Source organism: Phascolarctos cinereus, unplaced genomic scaffold, assembly GCF_003287225.1.
Source record: "Phascolarctos cinereus isolate Bilbo 61053 unplaced genomic scaffold, phaCin_HiC Scaffold_726;HRSCAF=1367, whole genome shotgun sequence".
Classification (NCBI taxonomy): domain Eukaryota; kingdom Metazoa; phylum Chordata; class Mammalia; order Diprotodontia; family Phascolarctidae; genus Phascolarctos; species Phascolarctos cinereus.
The window spans coordinates 425,970,170-425,994,372 of record NW_027556098.1 but is presented as its reverse complement, the minus strand read 5'-3'; the positions used below and the strand labels follow the sequence as shown (position 1 = coordinate 425,994,372).

The 24,203-nt window shown below is 38.5% G+C and overlaps 1 long non-coding RNA gene across 1 annotated transcript in view; it reads left to right on the top strand.

Annotated features, from left to right (window-relative positions):
• The window catches only part of LOC144454444 (uncharacterized), a 28,208-nt gene extending 4,762 nt beyond the window's left edge, over positions 1 to 23,446 (top strand). Inside the window, exon 3 of the long non-coding RNA XR_013482817.1 lies at positions 21,885 to 23,446. This is a non-coding gene — a long non-coding RNA (uncharacterized LOC144454444). The remainder of the gene's footprint in view (positions 1 to 21,884) is intronic.
• Positions 23,447 to 24,203: the final 757 nt, after the last annotated feature.

Sequence of the window (24,203 nt, the reverse complement as noted above, 5' to 3'; positions counted from 1 at the left end):
GCAACGTTTGCCTAATATTCAGTTTTTGTTCCAAAAGTTTGCGGATTGGTGTAGCACTGAGTAAGTAGGTTAATTTAAGAAGAATTGTCTTTTTTGTTATATTGGCTCAGGCTATCCACGAGGAGTTCACATTTTTTCCACTTGTTTAGATCTGACTTTATTTGTGTGAAAATCTTTTTTAATTGTGGTCTTGTAGTTTCTGGGTTTCTCTTGGAAGGTAGATTCCCAGGTGTTTTTAATGTCCTCAGTTATTTTAAATGCAATTTCTGTCTGTCTTTTGCTGCATGAATTGTTGGTAACATATAGAAATGTTGATGATTTACATGAGTTTCTTTTATATCTTGCAACTTTACTAAAGTTGTCAATTATTTCAACTAGGTTCTGAGTTGATTATCTAGGATTCTTTCAGTATAGGATCATATCATCTTCAAACAGTGACAGGTTTGTTTTCTTATTGTTTATTGTAATTTCTTCCATTTCTTCTTATTGCTATAGCTAGCATTTCCAGCATTATAGGGAACAATAGTGGTGATACTGGGCAACCTTGCTCCGCTCCTGAACTTATTGGGAAGCCTAGCTTACCCCCTTACAGATGTTTGTTGACAGTTTTAGATAGATATTACTTATCATTTTATAAAAAGCTCAATTTTTTATTGTGCCCTTCTTGTGTTTTTAAAAGGAATGAGTTTTGCATCTTGTCAAAGGCTTTTTATGCATCTATTCAGATAATCGTGTGATTTCTTTCGGTTTTGCTATGGATGCGGCCAATTATGCTGATAGTTCTCCTCATATTGAAGTAGTCTTCCATTCTTTGTATAAATCCCATCTGGTCATATAGTGTATGATCCTTGTGATATTTATAACTGTAATCTCCTTGATAGTAGTTTATTAAAATTTTGTACACCAACATTGAAGAGGGAATTTTGCCTACATTTTCTTTCTGTTTTGCTTCTTTCTGATTTAGGTCTTAGCAACTTTTCGCTTTTTGGTGAGGCACTTGGGGTTAAGTGACTTGCCCAGGTCACACAGTCTTAGCAATATTTTTGTCCGATAAAAAGAATCTTTATTTGCCTATATTTGCAAATAGTTCATTTAGTATTGGAATTCGTTGTTTTTTAAATGTTTGGTAGAATTTACTTGTGAATCGAGGATATTTTTTCCTTATGGAGTTCATTGGTAGTTTGTTTAATTTCCTTTTCTAAGATTGGGTTATTTAAGCATTCTATTTTCTTTTCTGTTAATCTGGGCAATTGAGATTTTTATAAATATTCATTTACTTCACTTAGATTATCTGATTTGTTGGCACATATTTGGGCTAAATTGATGTTAGTAATTGTTTCAATTTTCTCTTCATTCCTTTCACTTTTGGTAGTGGGAATTTGGTTTTCTCTTCTTTTTTTTTTTAAATCTAATTAGCCAATAGTTTGCCTTTTTTATTGGCTCTTTTACAAAAACCAGCTGCTAGTTTTATTTATTAGTTCAGTTGTTTTCTTACTTTCAATTTTATTAATTTTTCTTTGATTTCCAGAATTTCTAATTTTGTACATAGTTAGTAGGAGTTTTCAATTTGTTCTCTTTTTAATTGCATGTGTAATTCATTGATCTGTTTTTTCCATTATATGATTGATTGAAGTGTTTAGATGTATACAAAACTTCCCCCAAGTACTGCTTTGGCTGCATCCTATGAATGTTATGTCATCTCTTTGTTGTTATTCTCTGTAATGAAATTATCATTTCTGTGATTTGTTCTTTGATGTATTTATTCTTCAGGATTAGATGTTTCATTGTTTGTGACATCTTTTAGCAAGATGTACTTTCCTTCCTTTTCTCTTTTAATTAGATCTATTTTTGCTTTTGCTTTGTCTTCAATGATCATTGTTACCCTTCTTTTTTATTTACTTCAGCTGAAGCATAATAGATTCTCCTCCAGCCCTTTACCTTTACTCTGCATGTATCTCTGCTTCGAATGTGTTTCTTGTAAATGACTGATTGTAGGGTTCTAGTTTTTAATTCATTCTGCCATTCACTTCCATTTATGGGTGAGTTCATTCCTTTCATATTTACAGTTATGATAACTGTATTTCCCTTCATCCTATTTCTCCTTCTCTCTCTCTCTCTCTCTCTCTCTCTTCTCTCTCTCTCTCTCTCTCTCTCTCTCTTTTTCTCTCCCTTTCCCTCTCTCTCTCTCTCTCACACATACATACCCTCTCACCTCACCTTTTACCCTATCTTTCCTCACCAATGTTTTGCTCCAGATGAATACCTACCCCAATCTGCCCTTCTTTCTATCAGTTCACCCTCCCCTTATCAGTGCCCCTTTCTCTTTCTCAATAGGATAAGATAGATTGCTATACCCAACTGAGCATGTATTCTTTTCTCTGTTTCAGTCAGTTTTGATAAGACTAAGGTTCAATCCCTTCCTTCCCACATCCCTCATCTTCCCCTTCACTGTAATAGCTCTTCTTCTGCTCTTTTATGGGAGATAATTTAATCCTTTTACTTCTTCCTTCCCTCTTCTTGGAATGCAATTCGCTTTCTCACCCTTTACTTTTGTTTTCTTGAATGTCATGCAATCATAGTCAGTGTATGCTGTCAATGTATACTCCTTCTAATTGCCCTAATAGTCAGAAAGGTCTTAGGAGTTTCAGGCATCATCTCCCATGTAGGAATACAAAGAGTTGAACCTTATGGAATCTCTTCTGTTTTCTCTTTCCTCTTTACCTTTTGATGCTTTTCTTGGGTCTTGTATTTGAAGACATTTTGTTCAGCACTGGTCTTTTCACTAGGAAAGCTTGATTATTCTCCATTTATTGGATGTCCATTGTTGCCCCTGAAGGATTTTACTCAGTTTTTCTGGGTATGTGATTCTTGGTTGTCATCCTAGTTAATCTGTCTTGCTGAATGTCATTCCACACCCTTTGATTTTTTTTTTTTGTAAAGTAAAAGCTGCTCAGTTTCGTGTTAGCCTGACTGTGGCTCCATGAGATTTATCTTGCTTCTTTCTGGCTGCTTGCATTCTTTTCTCCTTGACCTGGGAGCTCTGGAATTTGGCTATAAAATTCCTGAGAGTTTTCATTGTGGAATGTTTTTCAGGAGGTGATTGGTGGATTTTCAATTTCTGTTTTACCCTCTGGCTCTAGATATCAGGGCAGTTTTCCCTAATAATTTCTTTGCCAAGAAAATACCAGATGGGGTCATGGAGGGTCAGACATGACTGAAACAACTGAACAGCAACATTAACATCCATATAGAATGTCTCATAGAGTGTGGTGTAAGATGTTGGTCTAATCCTAATTTCCTTCCTGACTGCTTCCCAGTTTTTTCAGCAGTTTTTTAACCAAATAAGGAGTTTTACTGTAAGTGGTTTGTTTTCCACTTTATCAAGCACTGAGTTACTGAGTTCTAATGATTCTGAATTTCCCTTGTTTCATTTGTTCCATTCATTTATCTCTCTCTTTTTTTTATTCTTACCAAAACCAAATGTTAAATGGTATTTTGCCAAGAGCAATGGTTTTGATGACTACTGCTGTATGGTAGAGCTTGAGGTCTGGAAGTGCATTTCACCATGTAGCCTTACTTCTTTTCATCATTCTTCTTGATGATGTAAGTCTTTTGTTTTTCCAAACAAATTTTGTTATTTAGTTCAGGCTTGTAAAATATCTCTTTCATAATTTTGTGTTATCATTATTGATGGTGTTCTGTCTTGTCCAACTCTTTGTGACCCCATTTGGGGTTTTCTTGGCAAAGATATTAGAGTATTTTATTTTTCCCTTTCTCCAGCTCATTTTGCAGATGAAGCTACTGAGGCAAACAGAGTTGAATGACCTGCCCAGGATCACACAGTAATTTTCTTAGGCCAAATTTCAACTCAGATTTTCTTGACTCCAGGCTCCACATTCTATCCACTCTGCCCCCAGAATTTCATTACTATAGAATTAAAAGTGTAAATATCCTTGTTAAGTATCTGTTTAGGTTTGTATCTTTTGTGGTCCCTGAACCAATTTCCACTCTTTATTATGGAATGAAAGGATGTATAGATAACTTTTTATCTTTGTTTGCTGTATATCTGTGGCCTAGTCTAAGGTTAATTTTTGTAAAAGTTCAATGTGGTACAAAGAAACAAATTATGTCTTCAGTTCTGATTTTCTAAAAATATTTCAGACTCTTCTTTCTTATTGAACATCCACCTTTTGTTCCACATTTGTAAGGTTATATTTGCAAGATAGGTCTCCCTTGGCTGCATATTAAGCTTCACTGCTCTCTGGAATACATTCTTATATTCCCATCTCATTTCTAGAGTGTTTGGAATAGTTTTGCTTCTTGCAGTGTTCTTTCCATTGTATTTGAAAGTCTTTCTCTTGATAGCTTTTAGAACTCACTTAGCCTCAAGGACCTGACAGCCTAATAAAGAAGACAACACAGGAACAAATGATGAAAATGGGTTGGAGTGAGGAGAAGGTACCCCAGTCCAGGGGCACAATGGAGCAGTCAGTCAGAGAAGTCCCAAAGAAATCAAGTGACATGAGTAATGAGATGTCTAAATGAGCTTTCTCCATAGATGGAAGTTTGGAGGTCATAACCCCATCCCATGGTAGTGAGAGATGGTTGTGAGAGGCTTGAAAAGGAAAGAGATTTGGAATAGCTTTTGTTGGGTGTGAGTAAGGGAATCAGAAACCAGCTATCAATAAGAGGACTGCCTTCCTGCAATGAAAGCCCACATGATGAGTACTATGCAATGAAGAGACCCCAGTGGTGGGACAAATTATAAATTCTTGGGAATCTCAAAAAGTATAAAAGATCAATGAATACCCCAATTGTTCAAACTAAAATAATAAATACAGGGAGTGAAAAGTGTTACATGGGTAAAAAATAGACAATGAATCAGTTTTAAAAAAGAAATCACAAACAAAAAATTAAAAGACAGTTTTATACGTATGATGGAGAATTGTTCCAAATAACAGAATTTCTGAAAAAGTGAATCATATCCCAGTGATGGAAATGAAAGACCTTCAAAGGCCAAACACACATAGTGCCTGTAGCAGTTTGGAAACATAGATAAGTGCTCATAAGTATCAAGGTATTTTCAAATTTGGCCAGCCTTTCCTGTATATGGTCCTTTTCTTGTCTTTTGTCCTCCCAAGTTTCCAGAGTTCTAGTGGTATATTTAGATTTTTTATTTCTCTTGAAGAACTTTCTCATAAATCAGGTGAAACATAACCTACACTAATTAAATTTTGCTATTTTAATGTATGAAGGAACTTTCCACAATTACATTTATTTCTCTGCAACTAAATAGCAGAGTATAGCTCGATTCTCTGCTGCTTGTGCTAATGTTGTCCTCACAATAACACCAAGAAAATACAGGCTGTCAGAAAAGTCAAGGATGTTAAGAGAATCAGTGAAAAAAAATTTGAAGGAAGGTGGTCTAGCTATATTATAAAGCTTATTAAAATAGTCTGGTACTGGTTAAGAAATACAGTGGTAGATGAAATGGACTAGATTAGGTACAAATTACCTTATAGATTAAAGAAATGCAAATTAAAACAACTCTGAGGTACCACCTTACATTCATCACATTGGTTAATATTTTTTTTAAATTTTATTTTAGTTTTTTAGGTAATTGGGGTTAAATGACTTGCCCGGGGTCACACAGCTAGAAAGTGTCAAGTGGTTGGTATGAGGCCAGATTTGAACTCAAGGCCTCCTGACTTCAGGGCCGATGCTCCATCCACTGCACATCATATTGGCTAATAAGACAAAATGGGAAAATGACGGAATGATCGAGGGTATGTGAGAACTCTTCATTAATGCATTAATTCACTGTTGGTGGAGTTACAAACTGATCCAACCATTCTATAGAGGAATTTCGAGCTATGCCCTAAGAGGTATGAAACTGGGCATAATTTTTGATCCAGCAATACCATTGCTGGATCTATAATGCAAAGACATCAAAAAAAGAGGAAAGGACCTATTTGTACAAAAATATTTATAACACCTCTTTTAGTGGTGACTAATAATGGGAAATCAAGGAGATGCCCATCGATTGGAGAATGGCTAAACAATCTGTGGTATATGATTGGAATGGAATATTATCATGTTCTAAGAAATGACAAGGAGGGTGATTTCATAGAAACCTGGAGAGACTTACATGAAGTGATGCAGGGTGAAATAAACAGAGGCAGAAAAACATTGTGCACAGTAATAGGAATACCATTCAGTGAAGAACTGTGAATGACTCAGTCATTATCAAACAACTAATATGGAAATGTTTTACATGATTGCACATGCGTAACCCATATCTCCTTCCTTCCTGTCTCAGGGAGGAGGAAGGAAGGGAGGCAAGGAGGGAAGGAGAAAGGTCATTTCTCAAGTTAGACTGCCAAGCATTCACACTCTGCTGGAGAGAGTACAACTTCGATGGGGTGGTGATGTTCAAATGCCAAAACAATGTTTCCCTAAAAGACTGTTTTACAGAGAATGCAGGCAAAGAAGGTGCTCACAAGGTGGTCAGAAAAAGTGATACAAAGGCATTCCCATGGTCTCTCTAAAGAACTTTGGCAATGTCTCCCATGGCATGGCTCACAATTGATTACAAAGGACCACCGAGCATGTCCTGCCCGCAGAAAAGAATTTGCTGTGCTGTACTCTTCTGTGTGAGCAAAGCAGAATGTCAGCAGCTCAAAAGAATGGTGAGATGTGCAAATTCAGAGCCATCTCCAGCCCAAATGTTCACATGGACTATTTGTGCCCAACAGGGGGTGGAGCCTTCTGGGCTTTAGTAGTCTCATCATCCATGGTCAGATACACGTTGACCCTGACATAGTGATTTCATTTTGGTCCTCTTTGAGCAAAAAGAACAACAAAAATGACCAATTGTGGGAACCAAATATTTTAATAAAAAATGTTATTGATGAATGAAAATAATGATAAAGTGATGGCATAAGATGTTTTGGCCATGACACATCACACCCAGGGCAGCCTCAAGTGCTCAAAGTAACAACAGATAACTTTATCTGACAACAAACAATATGCATGTACTCATCACCTAGCTTGTTGCCTCTTTAACAACTTTCAGGTTGACAGTAGGAAACAAGGAAACAAATAATTTTTAATTTTGTGCCAGGAATAAGCACTTTACAAATATTATCAGATCCCAACAACCCTGCTGTGTAGGCCCTATTACCTCAATTTTACAGTAAAGAAAACACAGGCAAACTAGCTAGTATTAGATCCAGATATGAGCTCTGGTCTGTCTGTGAACTATATCCACTTTATCTCTTATTAAGTATGTATGTATGGGTGAATAGAGGAATCCACCCCTAAGCTTTCACCACCATGATTTTGATCTCCCTGCTGACACATGGAGAATCTTTTGTACTGAGTTTTCTACTATTCTGGTGATTATTTGCATCATACAAGGCAAGCACACAGGAAGTATTACCCCACTTATAGCAATAAGTAAGAACCATAGTACTTGTCTGCACCAGGAGCCCCATTTAAATGCTGAGATTTTCCCATGCCCACTCGTCCTTATGGGCATCACCTGGCCTATATGATTTATCTTCAACAAACTTTCCCCCTGGCTGAAAGAACTGGGCTGAACTCCTTCAGGTGGGACCCTAGTTTTGTGATCTTGGGGTCCCAGCACCCCCAAACCTCCAGACCTCATCATAACCATTATGAGAAATTAAAGGATCCTGACATAGAAGAATATACTAGTAAGAGATGTCAAGTTTGAATACTTAACTCTGAAATTCTAGGCCAAATAACCCAATCTTATACTTGCATCTCACTACAACATCCTCAGATGCTCCTGCATGAATCAATTTTATTATTTATTTATTTTTTAATTCAATATTTATGCTCACAAAACTTCTGATTATAGGAATTTGCATTGAAAGAACAAAAGTAATGGAACAATTCTTCCCCAGATTCAGGTCAATTCTGGGCAGAAGTTATATAATGACCAACTGCATTGAGCCAGGTTTAAAGTCTGCCAGGTGTCATAGTGGGGAAATGGAGTCAGGAGAATCATACCTCAGCCATGCAGAAAAGTCATCCTCCTGACCTTCCCATGAGAATACCCCCTTGCAGCTCGCAAACCTCTTTGCAGGTTGCTGACTTCATGGGTCAGTAGCTTAATCAGTTCCTTGTTAACCACACCTGGAGCCAGACTCAAAATAATAGTTCATTAACAGTTCCCAGGCACATTCCCCTTATCAGTGTTTCAGGTGTGACTATAGTTTCACATTACTTAGGGAACGTCTCCAAAGTGAGCTCTAAGTAGCTTGCATAACTTGCTACACATGTTCCAGTTCCTAATAACATCCTAAGTAAAATCAAATTTCCATTAAGATCATAAGTTGCTACTCTAAATAGATTTGCCTTTCTGTTTCCCAAGCTTGTTTATCCTTAACCATCCTTAATCTGAAACAATAAGACTGGAATCTTATACAGTAATTTTAGCTCTTGCTAGGCCATTGAATGATTTCAGATCAAAACAGTAAGACCTTTCCTACTTACAGCTTATATGCTTTAGTACTAATCACTAGCCTTAGATCTCTGACACTGCTCCCATTGAGACTGTTTCTCTAAAAGCACCCAGTGAAGTCCAGTCCAAGGACACAACAACCTAGGAACAAAACTCTAAGTTCATAGTAGGTTTGGACATAATTTTCTTGTAAATAGAAATTTAGTAGGCCCTCTAAAAGAATATCAAGATTTCAAAACACTTTTTTCATAAAAGTATCTCCCTTTCTCAAAAACAGCTTACAATTTCCTAATTACCACAAAATTCTGTTACCTAAATTCTCTAGTCAAAAGGTGTCTGTATGAGAACTATGAGATTTCACAAAATCTTTTTTTTTGCATAATTACCAACTTTCTTTTCTCTCACACGCACAAAATACTTTTACCACTGCTTGACTTAAACAATAACTCTAAATAGCTTAGTTAACAATTTTAAATTTCAGAAGTGAAAGCCAGATAATCCCAACTAAAATTTCCCTTTAAACACAGTAAAAACTTAGAAGTTCTCATTTCTTAAATTACAATACTTAAAAGGAAATGTTACAAAACAGGACCATATAGATGCCCCAACAGCCCCTATTTATTCCTTTTTCTCTTTTCTCTGAAGGCACAATTAATTTAACCACATTCTAGATTATAAAAGAAATTGCCCTTCCAGCAACATAACTAATACAATTGCTTACCACATTACATCATATAAGAAAATTCAGAACTATATAAGCAGTATATTCAAAACTTAAAACAGACCCAGTAAAAATCTTTCTTTCTGAACCCTTCTGCAGGGACATCTGGATAGGAGGGGAAATGGCTAGGGGCCGTAGGAGGGAAGACAATGGAGGGCAGATTGGGTGTAGCCACAGGGAAAGGCCAGATGATGGGATTACAGACTCAGGCTAATGCCAGAGATTTGGCCATGGGGGAAAGTCCAGGGTTTTTCCTTTCTGGGGCTCAGATCCCAACCCTATCAATTCCCCCCACAAACAAATGGGACCCAAATTCTTTTGGAGTAAGGGGGCAAGGGTCTCAACTTCTGAACTGCTTCCTGCTGGCAAGGGTCATAGAGCTATCTCTGCCAAGAAGGGGTCCCAAAGAGGAGGTTGACTGGAACTGAGCACAGGCTGCATCCAGGGAATAATGTGGGGACATTGGCTGGTCCTGGATGTTTGCTGCCAACTGTAGGTGAATGGCTTGTAGTCTAGAAGACACAAACCCTTTTCCTAAATAGGTCATTTCCCCTTTTCATTGTCTTTGGTATACTTTGCTGTACTGACTTAGTGTTACCTCTGGATCAAAGGGTATGAACACTTTATAGCCCTCTGAGTATAGTTCTAAAGTGTTCTCTAGAATGATTGGATCAGTTCACAACTCCACCAACAGTACATTAATGCCCCAATTTTCCTACTTCCCTCCAATATTTATCATTTTCCTTTTTTGTTTTATCAGTCAATTTAATAGGTATGAGGTGGTAAGCCAGAGTTGTTTTAATTTGCATTTTTGGAGCATTTTAATGTGACTAAATAGTTTCTTTGTCTGAAAATTGCCTGTTTCTATCCTTTGACCATTTATCAATTGGGTCATAACTTGTATTCTTATAAAGTTTATTCCAAGCTGTAAATATTTGAGAAATGAGGCCTTTATTACAGATACTTGGTATAAATTTTTTTACCCACTTGTTGGTTTCCCTTCTAATCTTCCTTGCATTGATATTTTTCCTGCTATTTACTTCAGTTTATGGGTGAATTCATTCCATTCATGTTTACACTTATGATAACTGACTACGTATTTCCTTCCATCTTATTTTCCCACTGTTTATCCTTCTCTCTCTCTCTCTCTCTCTCTCCCATTTTTCACCCTGTCTCTTCTCACCAGTGTTTTGCTTCTGACCAACACCTTCTCTAATCTTCCCTTCCTTCTATCAGTCCTTTCTCCCCCATCTTTGTCTCTTTCTAGTTCTCTATAAGATGAGATAGATTTCTCTACCCAGTTGAGTATGTATGTTTTTCTGTCTTTGAGCCAATACTGATAAGAATAAGGTTCAAGCCCTTCCTTTCCACATCCCCCATCTTCCCCTTCACTGTAATAGCTCTTCTTTGCCTCTTTTATATGAGGTAATAGAAGACCATCAAAGGCCAAACACACATTGTGCATGTAGCAGATTGGAAATATAGATGGCTGCTCCCTAGTATTAAGGCATTTTCAGATTTGTTGTCAGAAATATCAAGGAAATTGAGGGAATCCATAAAAAAAATGTGAATGAAGGTGATCTGGCAGTACCAGATCTCAAACTGTATTATAAAGCAGTAATTGTTAAAACAATCTGGTACTGCTTAAGAAGAAGAATGGTATAGATTAGGTACAAATGACCTTATAGTAAATGACCCTAGTAATCTGGTATATGATAAACCCAAAGAGCCAAGGTTTTGGAATAAAAACTCATTATTGCACAAAAACTGCTGGGAAAATTGAAAAACAGAATGGCAGAAACTGGGTATAGACCAACATCTCACACTGTATACCAAAATAAGCTCAAAATGGGTACATGATTTACATATAAAGGATGGTAACACAAGCAAATTAGAGGGTATGGACTTGACCACATCAAAGAACGTGCTGTGTCATGTGAGCAAAGCAGAATGGCAGTATCTTAAAAGAATGGTGAGATGTGCAAATTCGGAACCTTCTCCACCTCAAATGTTCACATGACTCTTTGTGCCCAACCTGTGGTGGAGCCTTCTGGGCTCTAGTAGTCTGTTAATTTTTAGTCAGACATACTACACCATGACCCTGACATAGAGATATCATTTTGGTTCACCTGGAGCAGAATGAACAAGAAAAATGACCAACTGTGTAACTAAATATTATAATAAATAAATGTATGTTATTGACAAATGAAAACAATCAAAAAATGAAGGCATAAGATGTTCTGGCCATGACATATCATACCCATGGCAGCCTCAAGTCCTCATTGTAACAACAGATAACTCTTCTTCCCTTGGATGGAAAGTCTCATAGCCCTTGGTTCAGTCTAGATTGTTAGTATGTCTGTAGAAGCTTTTCCATGTTTTATCTAGATAAGAGTTTGATTCAGCCTCTCAGGAAATAAACTAGACTTTTTCTCTTTCTTTCCTTTCCTGTAATCACACATAACTTCACGTACCCCAACAGAATACACTGTACTTGCCAGCTTCTTAGAAACTGTCCATAGAATTTTCTTTATAATATATCATATCAATCAGTTCTGAGAAGACAGAAATTTCAGATCATGTTTTGTGTATCTCTGCCATAGAACCTCCTACCTCACAGTTAAAACACATACTTTTGCCAACATTCCATAGGGAGACATGCTCTATAGTTGTTGCCCGCAACCAGATAGTACACCGAACAGAAAGGCGTGAAATAAGTCTTGAAGAAATAGGCCAGGCGGAGCAGAAAACTGACTCAGTTTATTTTTCTGAGGGTACAGGATATATAGAGAAAATCCATCCTCACTTCAAAGGGTCCTCCCCTGAGACACTCCTCCTTATCAGAGTTCCTAGATAGAGTTGTAAATTCCAAGGCTCTTTCCTGGTGCCTGTATAAAGGAGTGAATATGTAAATCTAAGGTTCAAAGAGTGAGAAGGAATGTCTCAGGAACCTCCTAACAGGGAGAGATTGGACAGCCTTGCTTCTTAATTATTGAGCCCTTTGGGTAAAAGCCTGGGCAGAGGTCAAACTCTGTCCTGCATCTTAAACCCATATCAGAGTCTTAAGATTGGCCCTCAACATATAGTAAGACCTTCCTCAACTTCATTGCAACTCAGCATATCAAATGCTTTACCCGGTATTAAGTCCATTGGGCTCTTGATGACTATGGTTTGAAGTATTGACTCTGACACTCATCAAAGGTACCACCTTTGGGTAAACCCCCTTCATGTGCTTCAGTTTCCATCTCTTATGTGAGGAGGGTTAGACTACAGGAATTCTGGAGTCTCCTTCAGCTCTAAATCTTATGACTTTTGATGGTCTGAGAGCTGGTGACATTCAAGGACGTGGCTGTGGACTTCACCCAAGAATAGTGGGGCTTCTTGGACCATCCTAAGGAGTTGTACAAGGAGGTCATGCTGGAGAATGCCCAGAACCTGCTCTCACTGTGTAAGGACACTACCCTTGGCCACTCTGAGTCTGCAATGCAAGGGAATATCTTCATTCCTGAGTGGGCTGGGTTTAGAGCATTTATCAATTACTAAAAGGAAAAAGTGCTGGTCTCCTGTGTCCAAGAGACAGGGTCCCCTGCTGCCTGGTTTTCCTATAACAGGTCAGTATGCTGTGTGAAGAGAACCTGGAGGTTTCCTCCTTGCTCATGAAACTGTCTCTTGCCAACTCTAGGTAGCTTGAGGTCAAAGATCACATCAGTGTTGAAGCATCTCAGATGTGGAAATAATTCCACATTGTCTAGTCCAGTCTCTTCCTGGACATGAATTTTGTCTGCCAAGTCTCTGAAAACTGCTTAGGCAGCTTTTCCTTGTGAACCCTTCCTCTTTGAGATAGCCCTACTGTATGGAACATTCTTCTTAAGAAGCTAGATTTACAGCTCACACCTCCTACATGTGCCTGGTATGGCATGTTTCTCCTGAATCTTCCTTTACAATGCCTCCACTCCAGCGAGATGGTGGGAAAGACAGGAAGGGAATAAGCCTTTCTATTCACCTGCTATTCACCAGCTGCCATGCTAAGTGCTTTCTTTACAATATTATGTCTTCAGGTGATATTATTATCCCCATTTGACATTTCATTAGACTGAAACAAATAGAGGTTAAGTGACTTTTCCAGAGGCACAGAGCTAGTAACTGCCTGAGGCTGCATTGAATCCCTGGCATTCCTGACTCCAGACCCAGGGCTCTCTGCACTGCGCTCCCAGATGCCTCTAATTTCTGCATGATGGAAACTTTGTAGTGAGTCCATCCTTCTATGAACAAGGTGTGCCAGGAGCAAATTTTCTGATTCCTGATTGGCTCCATGATCTCCTCCCCCATCTCTCCCCAAAGTTGCCAAAAATGAATGCTTGGAAACCTTGCTTAAGGAATCCTAGGAACCATCCTGTGGTCTTGCTTGCAAGCCCGTGTCAATGGCAGGAATAACACATGGCCAAGAGTCAGAATTTGGGCTAAGGTTCATTGAGTTACACAGCAGGAGAATCTCAGCAGAAGAGGCAAACACTCCCTGAGTCTTTATAGGTTTCAGGGAGTGAGGAGCAGTGTAGGGGACAGGGCCAAAGTGGGTTCCTCAAGGTTCCTTTTGTTGGAGCTCAAGGCTGATCTGGCACATCCGATTTTGAGTTACTGGCATTACAAACGTTAACGGAAGAAGAAGGTAGATATGTGTGAATGTGATGGGGTGATTCTCCAAATGCATTGCCTTTGTATGCACACTTTTTTCCCTAAAGGAAGCTAAATTACTAGTTTTTCTCCATCCTCATCCATGATTCCCCATGCCTAGAGCTGCCAGTTCCCAGAGAAGATTTGATCTGTTATCCAGATCAAAGGGAAGCACCACGGCTGCTGGAGCAAGAAGGCCTGAAGAGGTGCTGTCCAGGTGAGTGAGGTGAAGCAGGTGGATGAGAGCTGTGATCACAAGAGAGTTCTAGTTGTGGAGGTGAAGCAAATGCTAGATTGTGAGGCAGGAAGACCTGACTTGGAATTCTTTTTTAAACACTTATTAGCAGTGGGATCCCGGACAAGTCAAGGAACCTCTGAGCCTCAGGTTCCCCATCTGTAGAATGAGGGAATTAGACACCATGGCCCATTAGCTGCCTTGTAGTGATAAATCTGTGATCCCGTTTAGAATCTGTAGGCAGGAACTCCTCTGACAGTGTAAAAACGGGTTAGGCTTTCCAATATGGGCTCTTTCTTAGACCTTCTTCAAGTCAATGAGTATTTAATAAGTGTCTGCTCAGTGCCAGACCTCTGCTAAGCACTAGGGACCTAAAGACATATAAGGAACATCCCCTGCTCTCCTGGAGTTCACAGAATGGGGGGGCCTACAACAATGTAGAACCCTGTTATGGACAGGACAAATTGGAGCTCATTGAGAGGGAAGCTCTACAGTGAAGGAGGACTGAAAAGGCTCATTGTGGATGGTGGGCTCTAGCTGGGGCATCAGGGAAGCCAGGGTGAGCATTCTAGACACAGGGATGGTGAGGAAAGCCTGTGGAGTCAGGTGATGGAGTGACCTGTTCACAGAAGAGAAGGGAGGCTAATAGAATTGCATTATAGCATACTTGGTGGGGATATAAGGGGAAAGAAAATTAGAAGAGTAGGTGAAGGGTAGGTAAAGAAGCAGCAGATGACTAAGATCCCTAGATGGGATTTTATATTTGATCTCTTTCCTAGGGAGCCATAGAAGGTTGTTGAGAACATGGAGACATGGTCAGTCAAAACTTCAGGAAGATGAACTTTGACAGGTGCTTAGAGGAATGACTGGAGTAGGGGGAGACTAGAGGCAGCTGGGCCAAGCAGCAGGTTCTTGCAAAACCTCGGGTGTGAGGGGTTTGGGGCCTGAACCAAGACAGTGGCAATGTTGGGAGAGAAGGGGGTGAATGGGAGAGATGTTCCCTAGGGGGAATCACAGGACTTTGCAGCAGATTGAATATTGTGGTCAAGAGTGTGAATGTATGAGAGTCAGTGAGGAGTGCATGACACTTCATTTCTGAGTCAGCACTATTGGCAGGATGCCTTGGAGACCATTAGGAAAGGAGGGAGCTGGGAGGGTTGGGGAAAAGAGAATGAGTTTAGTTTTAAAACAAGGATAGGAGTATGAGAGAGAGAGAGAGAGAGAGAGAGAGAGAGAGAGAGAGAGAGAGAGAGAGAGAGAGAGAAATCAAGAAGAATAAGGATAAATAAATGGCCAGTGAATTTAGCAACTTTGAGAGTTTTGGCAATTTTGGAGAGGAGTTGCTATTGACAAATGAAACTCAGAACTAGATTGCAGAGTATTTCGGAGACAGCAACAGGAAGGAGTTAGAGACACCAGTTGTAAATGGGCATGTCCAGCTGTGTAGTCATGATATGGAAAAAAGAAATTAGAAAATATCTCCTGGATTGAATGGATCAAATGTATTTTGAATATTGGAAAGAAATGGTTTTATTTGTGGCAATAGGGAAGGAGACAGTAATGCAGGAGAGACTGAAAAGTAATGAAATAACAGGAATGCTAGAGAGGCAGTACACTGAGGTAAATGGTGTACTGGAATGGAATGATTTACACATGGAAAGGAGTTTCCTTTAGTAATCAGAGAAAGGAATATATTAGAAAGCAGAAATTACCATGTTGTATTAAAGAAATACCCTTGACACAAAGATTAACATAGCCTTCAAATGGAGGGATCACATTCTGTAATACCTTTGGAAATTGTTCCCTAAACTCCCTCCACCATATGTCCTTTGACTCCATGATAACCACTAGACCTATACCCTAAAGAGTTAAATTACCCATATCCACAACGTGAAATTACAGTGGATGTTTGTTATTGCTGCAAAGATCTGGAAACAGATGGTGTGTGTACATTGGGAAATGACTGAAGAAATGAGGTCTAAGAATATAATGGAAGATTATGGAGCCATCTTGTTTTCCTTCCTTTTGAAAGAGGGCCAAAATGACATCACTATCCCAGAGTCAAGTTTGAGTGTGTGCAACCTGTGGCTGATCAGGCCAATGCAAGCTCAGAATGTTATACCACAGGTGTGGCACAAATAGTCCTTGTGAACCTTTGGTGTGGATTCTCTGAGTTGGCAGAACTTGTGTTTCTCTTGAGCTACTTCAATTCTCCTTGCTTCTAAGGCACAGCACCTTTTCTGATGTGGGCACGTCATACTGTGCAGCCCTGTTCCAGGGTCTCCCATGTCACATAATCAATTCCAAAGTTTTTAAGAGAGACCTTGAGAGTGTCCTTGTATCTCTTCTTCTGTCTACCATGTGAACATGTGTCCTGTGTGAGTTCTATATGAAATAGTCTTTTTGGCAAGCTTACTTTTGGCATTCAAACAACATGGCCAGCCCATCAGAGTTGCACTCTCTAAAGTAGACTTTGAATGCTTGGCAGTTTAGTTCAAGAAAGGATCTCAGTGTCTGGTATCTTATCCTGCCAGGTGATTTTCATAATCTTCCTAAGACAATTGAAATGGAAGTGATTCAGTTTCCTGTCATGGTACTGGTATACTGTCCAGCTTTCACAGAGATACAACAATGAGGTCAACACAACAGCTCTGTAGACCTTCAGTTTGTTAGTCAGTCTAATACCTCTTCTCTCCCACACTTTCCTTCAGAGCCTCCTAAACTCGGAGCTGGCTCTGGCAATGTGTGTGTCAACCTCAGTATCAATACGTACATCCTTGGAAAGTACACTACCAAAGAAAATGAACTTCTCCCTGACATTCAAGGCTTCTCCATTTGCTGTAACCAATGGTTCCACATATGGATGGTGTGGTAGTGGCTGATAGAGCACCTGTGTTTTCTTGGTGTTAATTATTAGGCTAAATTAGCAGGAGGAGCAGATTATTGATCCATGGTTTGTTACATCTCAGCTTCAGAGGCTGCATGGAGTGTATAATCACATGCAAAGAGAAAATCATGCCTCAACACTTCCTCCAGTTTGGTCTTCTCTTGTAGCGTCTTCAAGTTGAAAAATTTACCATCAATGTGTTAGCTGATCTTAATGCCATATTCATCCTCATTGAAGTTGTTTGATGATATGGCTGAAAACATCATGCTAAAAAGGATGAGAGCAAGCTCACATCCTTGTTTCACTCCATTGGTGACTGGGAAAGCTTGAGGGTATCATCCCTGCACAAGCATGTCATCATGAAATTGGCAAACAATACTGATGAACTTCTCTAGGCAACCAAATTTTGACATAATTTTCCATAAGCCCTCATGACAGACAGTACTGAAGGACTTAGTCGTATCTACACACATTGTATACACATCTCTACTCTGCTCTTGACATTTCTCCTGCAATTGTCAGGCAGCAAACACCATATCCAGTGTTCCTTGGTCCTTTCTGAAGTCACAATGGCTGTCAGGTAGATGAGCATGTTCTAGGTGAAGGATTAGCCTTTCAAGGAGGATTCTGGCAAGAATCTTACCAGCAATGACTACAAAAGAGGACCTTCCAGCCTTCCTTCCCCTCCCCAATCCCCATGATTGTCACAGGACAATCTATTTCCTTTACCTTTTTAGAGATGGACAGGTGGCTCAGTGGATAGAGCTCCAGCCTTGAAGTCAAGAGGACATGAGTTCAAATTCAGCTTCAGACACTTGACACTTACTAGCTGTGTGACCCTGGGCAAGTCAACCCTGATTGCCTCACCAGAAAGCAAAATAATAATAAAATAATAATAAAAAAGAACAATTAGTATAGCATCAAATGGAGTCAGTTGTGGGGCCATAAGAATGTTGAAAGGCACAGTGTCAGAGAACCTGGAGAGAATTGTCTGAACTGATATAGAGAAAAGAGAGCAGAACGAGAAGAGTTTATACTGTAGGGAAACAGATCAGTCCAATGAACAACCATAAATCCACAGCAGGAGTTAGGGTTAACTTTCCCTATCCTTCCCTTTCCACTGTGTCCTTCTTTCCTCTCTATTCTTTTCAGATCATCAAGACATAATGGATCCACTCCCAGACCCTCTACTAATTACTTTTGTCACCCCTGATGATGACAGGTTTTGGAGGGAATAGGTATCATTTCCCCCTACTAGAATGTGAGCAGTTTTTCCTTGTTTTTGTCTTTAATGATTTTTTAGTTATATTTCTCTTTATTGTCTTTCTCTTGACTCCTGTCTTAGAACTTCAAAGTTTCTCTGCTGCCCTGGTCTTTTCATTAGCAATGGTTGGAAGCCCTCTATCATTACAGGGGAATTTTCTCTCTTTGTAGTCTTATACCTGGAATCAGTTAAGTCAGAGTTGGGTCAAAGACATAAATCCCAAACGTATTACTCTAGGTGGAATTTCATGAGTTTAATAACCAGTGGCCAAATACATTCTCATAAAACTTGTATATGAGGAAGAAACTTGTAAGTTTCCCCTCCCTTAACCCTACTTTGGCTCCTAAAGTTCTTAATTACTCAGTAAAGCACTTCATTACTTTATTTTTTTTAAATTTTATCAATTTATATTGATTTATCAACACGCACTTCCATATGCTTTTGAGTTGAAAATTTTTCTCCTCCTTCCTCCCTCCCACCCTCCCCAAGATGGCACAATCTTAGTCATTGCATAACGTGGCTGTTATTGTGTACAAAGTCCTCTTGGTTCTGCTCACTTTACTCAGCATCAGATCATATAAGTCTTTCCAGGTTTTTCTGAAGTCAGCCTGTTCATCATTTCTTATAGCACAACAGTATTCCATTACATTCATATACCACAACTTGCTCAGCCATTCCCCAATTGATGAGCATCCTCTCAATTTCCAATTCCTTGCCACCACTAAAAGAGCTGATATGAATATTTTTGTACATGTGGCTCCTTTTCCCATTTATTTGATCTCTTTAGGATATAGCCCTAGAAAGCACTTCGTTACTTTAGAATTAGACAATCTCTTCTTTAAACAACTTCTTTCCCAGGGCTGCTAAGATTTTATCACCTTGCCTAAACAGAAGTTCCCAAAGCACTTGGTTGGTCCCCAAAGAACTTCCCAGATGGACAGAATTTATAAGTCTGTTCTACTTTTCCCAAGCAGTAAGTTATTCTGATAATTCATTTTAAAGCCAAATACATGCAATGAATTATTAGCAGTTTTTTTATTTAATTTTTTTCATAAGCTTTTGAGTTGAAAATTTTTTCTCCCTTTTTCTCCCCCCCACCCTCCCCAAGATGGCACACAATCTGACATATTGCTTTACATTTACATACCCATTAAACATATTTTCACATTAGTGAAGTTGTAAGTAAAACTTAAAACCAATAGGAGGAACCATCAGAAAGATGAAACAAAATTCAATTTAAGTTAAAAATAAGTGAGAGCGATTCCACTTCCATAGTTCTTTGGATGTGGACAGCATTTTCCATCCCGAGGTGTCTTAGATCCTCGTAAGGCTGAGGAGGGTTCAGTTTAACATTCTTAGTCATTGCATAACGTGGCTGCTATTGTATACAAAGTCCTCTGGGTTCTGCTCACTTCACTCAGCATCAGATCATATAAGTCTTTCCAGGTTTTTCTGAAGTCAGCCTGTTCATCATTTCTTATAACACAATAGTATTCCATTACATTCATATACCACAACTTGCTCAGCCATTCCCCAATTGATGGGCATCGTCTCCATTTCCAATTCTTTGCCACCATAAAAAGAGCTGCTATGAATATTTTTGTACATGTGGCTCCTTTTCCCATTTGTTTGATCTCTTTGGGATATAGCCCTAGAAGTGCTATTGCTGGATCAAAGGGTATGCATATTTTTGTAGCCCTTTGGGCATAGTTCCAAATTGTTCTCCAAAATGGTTGGATCATTTCACAACTCCACCAACAATGTATTAGTTCCAATTTTCCCACATCTCTCCAACATTTATCATTTTCCTGTTTTGTCATGTTGGCCAATCTGATAGGTGTGATGTGGTACCTCAGAGTTGTTTTGATTTGCATTTCTCTAATCAATAATGATTTAGAGCATTTTTTCATATGACTATAGATGGCTTTAATTTCTTCATCTGAGAACTGTCTGTTCATCTCCTTTGACCATTTATCAATTGGGGAATGGCTTGTGTTCTTATAAATTTGTCTTAATTCTCTATATATTTTAGAAATGAGGCCTTTATCAGAAGACTGGTTGTAAAAATTCTTTCCCAATTTTCTACCTTCCTTCTAATCTTAGTTGCATTGGCTTTGTTTGTGCAAAAACTTTTCAATTTAATGTAATCAAAATTATCCATTTTGCTTTTCATAATGTTCTCTATCTCCTGTTTGGTCATGAATTCTTCTGTTCTCCATAGATCTGATAGGTAAACTATTCCTTGTTCTCCCAGTTTACTTATGGTATCAGCCTTTATATCTAAGTCCTGAACCCATTTTGACTTTATTTTGGTATATGGTGTGAGATTTGGGTCTATGCCTAGTTTCTGCCATACTCTTTTCCAGTTTTCCCAGCAGTTTTTTTCAAAGAGTGGGTTCTTATCCCAGAAGCTGGGGTCTTTGGGTTTATCAAATAATAGATTACTATAGTCATTGACTACTGTGTCTTGCATATTTAACCTATTCCACTGATCCACCTCTATTTCTTAGCCAGTACCAAGCAGTTTTGATGATTGCTGCTTTATAATACAATTTAAGATCTGGAATTGCTAGGCCACCTTCCCCTGCATTTCTTTTCATTAGTTCCTTTGATATTCTGGACCTTTTGTTTTTCCAAATGAATCTTGTTATTATTTTTTCTAACTCTATAAAATAATTTTTTGGTAGTTTGATTGGTATGGCACTGAATAAGTAAATTAGCTTAGGTAGGATTGTCATTTTTATTATATTAGCTTGGTCTACCCATGAGCAACTGATGTTTTTCCAATTATTTAGATCTGATTTTATTTGTGTGAAAAGTGTTTTGTCATTGTGTTCATAGAGTTCCTGAGTTTGTTTCGGAAGGTAGACTCCTAAATATTTTATAATGTCTACAGTAAGTTTAAATGGGATTTCTCTTTCTATCTCTTGCTGTTGGGCTTTGTTGGTAATATATACAAATGCTGATGATTTATGTGGGTTTATTTTATAGCCTGCAACTCTGCTAAAGTTGTTTATTATTTCAAGTAGTTTTTTACTTGATTCTCTAGGATTCTGTAAGTATATCATCATGTCATCAGCAAAGAGTGATAGCTTTATTTCTTCTTTGCCTATTCTAATGCCTTCAATTTCTTTTTCTTCTCTTATTGCTAAAGCTAAAGTTTGCAGTACAATATTGAATAACAGTGGTGATAATGGACATCCTTGTTTCACCCCCGATCTTACTGGAAATGCTTCTAGTCTGTCCCCATTACATATAATGCTTGCTGAAGGTTTTAGATATATGCTATTTATTATTTTAAGTAAGACTCCATTTACACCTATGCTTTCTAGTGTTTTTAATAGGAGTGGGTGTTGTATTTTATCAAAAGCTTTTTCTGCATTTATTGAGATGATCATGTGGTTTCTCTTGGTTTTGTTGTTGATATGCTCAATGATGCTGATAGTTTTCCTAATATTGAACCAACCCTACATTCCTGGCATAAATCCTACCTGGTCGTAGTGTATTATTCTTGTGATAAGTTGCTGGAATCTACTTGCTAATATTTTGTTTAAAATTTTTGCATCTATATTCATTAGAGAATTTGGTCTATAATTTTCTTTCTCTATTTTGAAGTGACAAGTAGGTTAAGGGGATTTCTTCTGATGGAGTGCCTGAAGGACTGGACCGAAGTTTGCAATATCGTACAGAAGGCAGCAACAAAAAATATTCCAAGGAAAAAGAAGAGCAAGAAAGCAAATTGGCTGTTTCATGAGATCTTACAAATAACTAAGGAAAGAAGGAAAGGAGAAAGGAAAAGATACACCCAAAGGAATGAGGAATTCCAGAGAATAGCAAGGAGAGATAAGAGAGTTGTGATGTGTCATGAGGTCTGTGCTGCAGTCGAAGGTCTTCAATCATTTATCAAATTCAGAAGATTTATCTCCAGGAAGATTTCTCCAACATACAAACATGTATGAGCTCCAGTTGAAGGCCTTCCCACAATTATTGCTTTTATAGGGATTCCTTCCAGTGTGAATACTATGATGTTGAATGACCTGCATCTTCCAAGGAAAGGCAGGTCTTCACTGAGCACATAAGTCTTCTCTCCACCGTGAATCCCTGATGCAAAGGAACAGGATATCTCTGCTGAAGGCATTCCCACATTGACTCCTTGGAAGGCTTGTTGCTAAGATGAATTTTCTGGAGTCTAACAAGCTCTATAGACCATCTGAATGTCTTTCCACATTCATTATAGGAATATCATTTCAATCTCATGGGAATTCTCTGATGGGAAATAGGATGTGACTTTGGCCTGAATGCTTTTTTGTATTCATTATATTAACAAGGTATATCCTCTAGAAAGGATTCTCTGATGTGAGAGCAATTATAATTTTTCTCATATTAATAACCACTTATTGCTTTGGGCCTAAGCTCTGTGTACTGTGCGCCACCCCCCTCAGCCCCCCCCCAGTTTCTACTTTCATGCAGAAATCAGCTGCTCTAGGGGATTCAGCCATTCTCTGAAGGGCAGGGCTGATGAGGAAATGAAATTTTAGGCAAGATTTACCCTGAGCAAGTTTATAGCTAACCAAAACATAAAGAGATTTTAATCTTGGGGTAAATGCTGGTCCACTGTTTTAGTCAGGCAGGTATTTGGGGCAGTGGATTCCCCCTTTCCTCTAGATTGCCCTAGGCATGGGTGGTCTAGGAAGAGATAAGGCTATTTGTCCAACATTGAGTGATGAGTCCAGTCCCTCAGCTCCTTATTAGAGTAAGTCCACCTCTGCTTATAATATACATTCACAATAATTTTTAACCAATTAGACTTGATTTGTATCTTTTAGTAACACCCACTTATCTAAGGGCATGTAAGTGTTGAGAAGCATCCAAAATTCATCTTTGGTGTACAACAGATAGCTGAATGAACATTCTTTTATTAAATATTCACTAGCCACAATTAAGGAAATGGTTACCTAGAAATGGACTTTTCATTCATCAGATTTGTTTGGATAGGAGATGGTGTACATGAAGTTTTATCACATTCTAAACACGCATAAGATTTCTCCAGTGTGGATACTCTGATGTTGAACAAGATTTGAGCTCACTGGGAAAGCCTTGTCACATTAATTACACTGATAAATTTTCTCTCCAATGTGGATTATCTCATGTAGAGCAAGTTTCCAGTTTAGTCAGAAAATTTTCCACATTGATCATATTCCTATGGTTTTTCTCCAGTGTGCATCTCTGATGTACAGAAAGACTGGTCCTGCATTTGAAATCCTTTCCACACTGATTACATTAATAAGGTTTGTGTACAATGTGGATACTCTGATGTAGACTAAGATCACTTTTACACCTGAAAGCCTTTGCTCACTGATTACATTCATAAGGTTTCTCCCCAGGGTGGATTCTCTAATGTTCAGGAAGAGTAGAACTCTTTGTGAAAGTCTTTTCACATAGATCACATTCTTAAAGTTTCTCTCCAGTGTGGATTCTCTGATGTGCAGCAAGATTGGAGATCTGTGTGAAATCCTTTCCACACTGATCACATTCATAAGTCTTCTCTTCAGTGTGGATTGCCCAATGTTGAACAAATCAGAGGTATTCCTGTTAGCCTTTCTATACTGATCACATTCACAAGGTTTCTCTCCAGTGTGGATTCCCTGATGTTTAGCAAGATGAAAGCTTCTTCTAAAAGTCTTTCCACATTGATTATATTCATAAGGTTTCCTGCCAGTGTGAATTCTCTGATGTATAATGAAGGATGAACATACACTAAAAGCTTCACCACATTCTTCATACTCACATGGTTTCAATCTAGTATTAATTTTTTGATGGCAAATGAGGGATGACTCTTGACTAGGCTCTTTCCTACAATAATGACAATTGTAACATTTCTCTCCTATGTGATTTCTGTGAAGTACAGCACATATTTGTCTCCCAGTGAAGTCA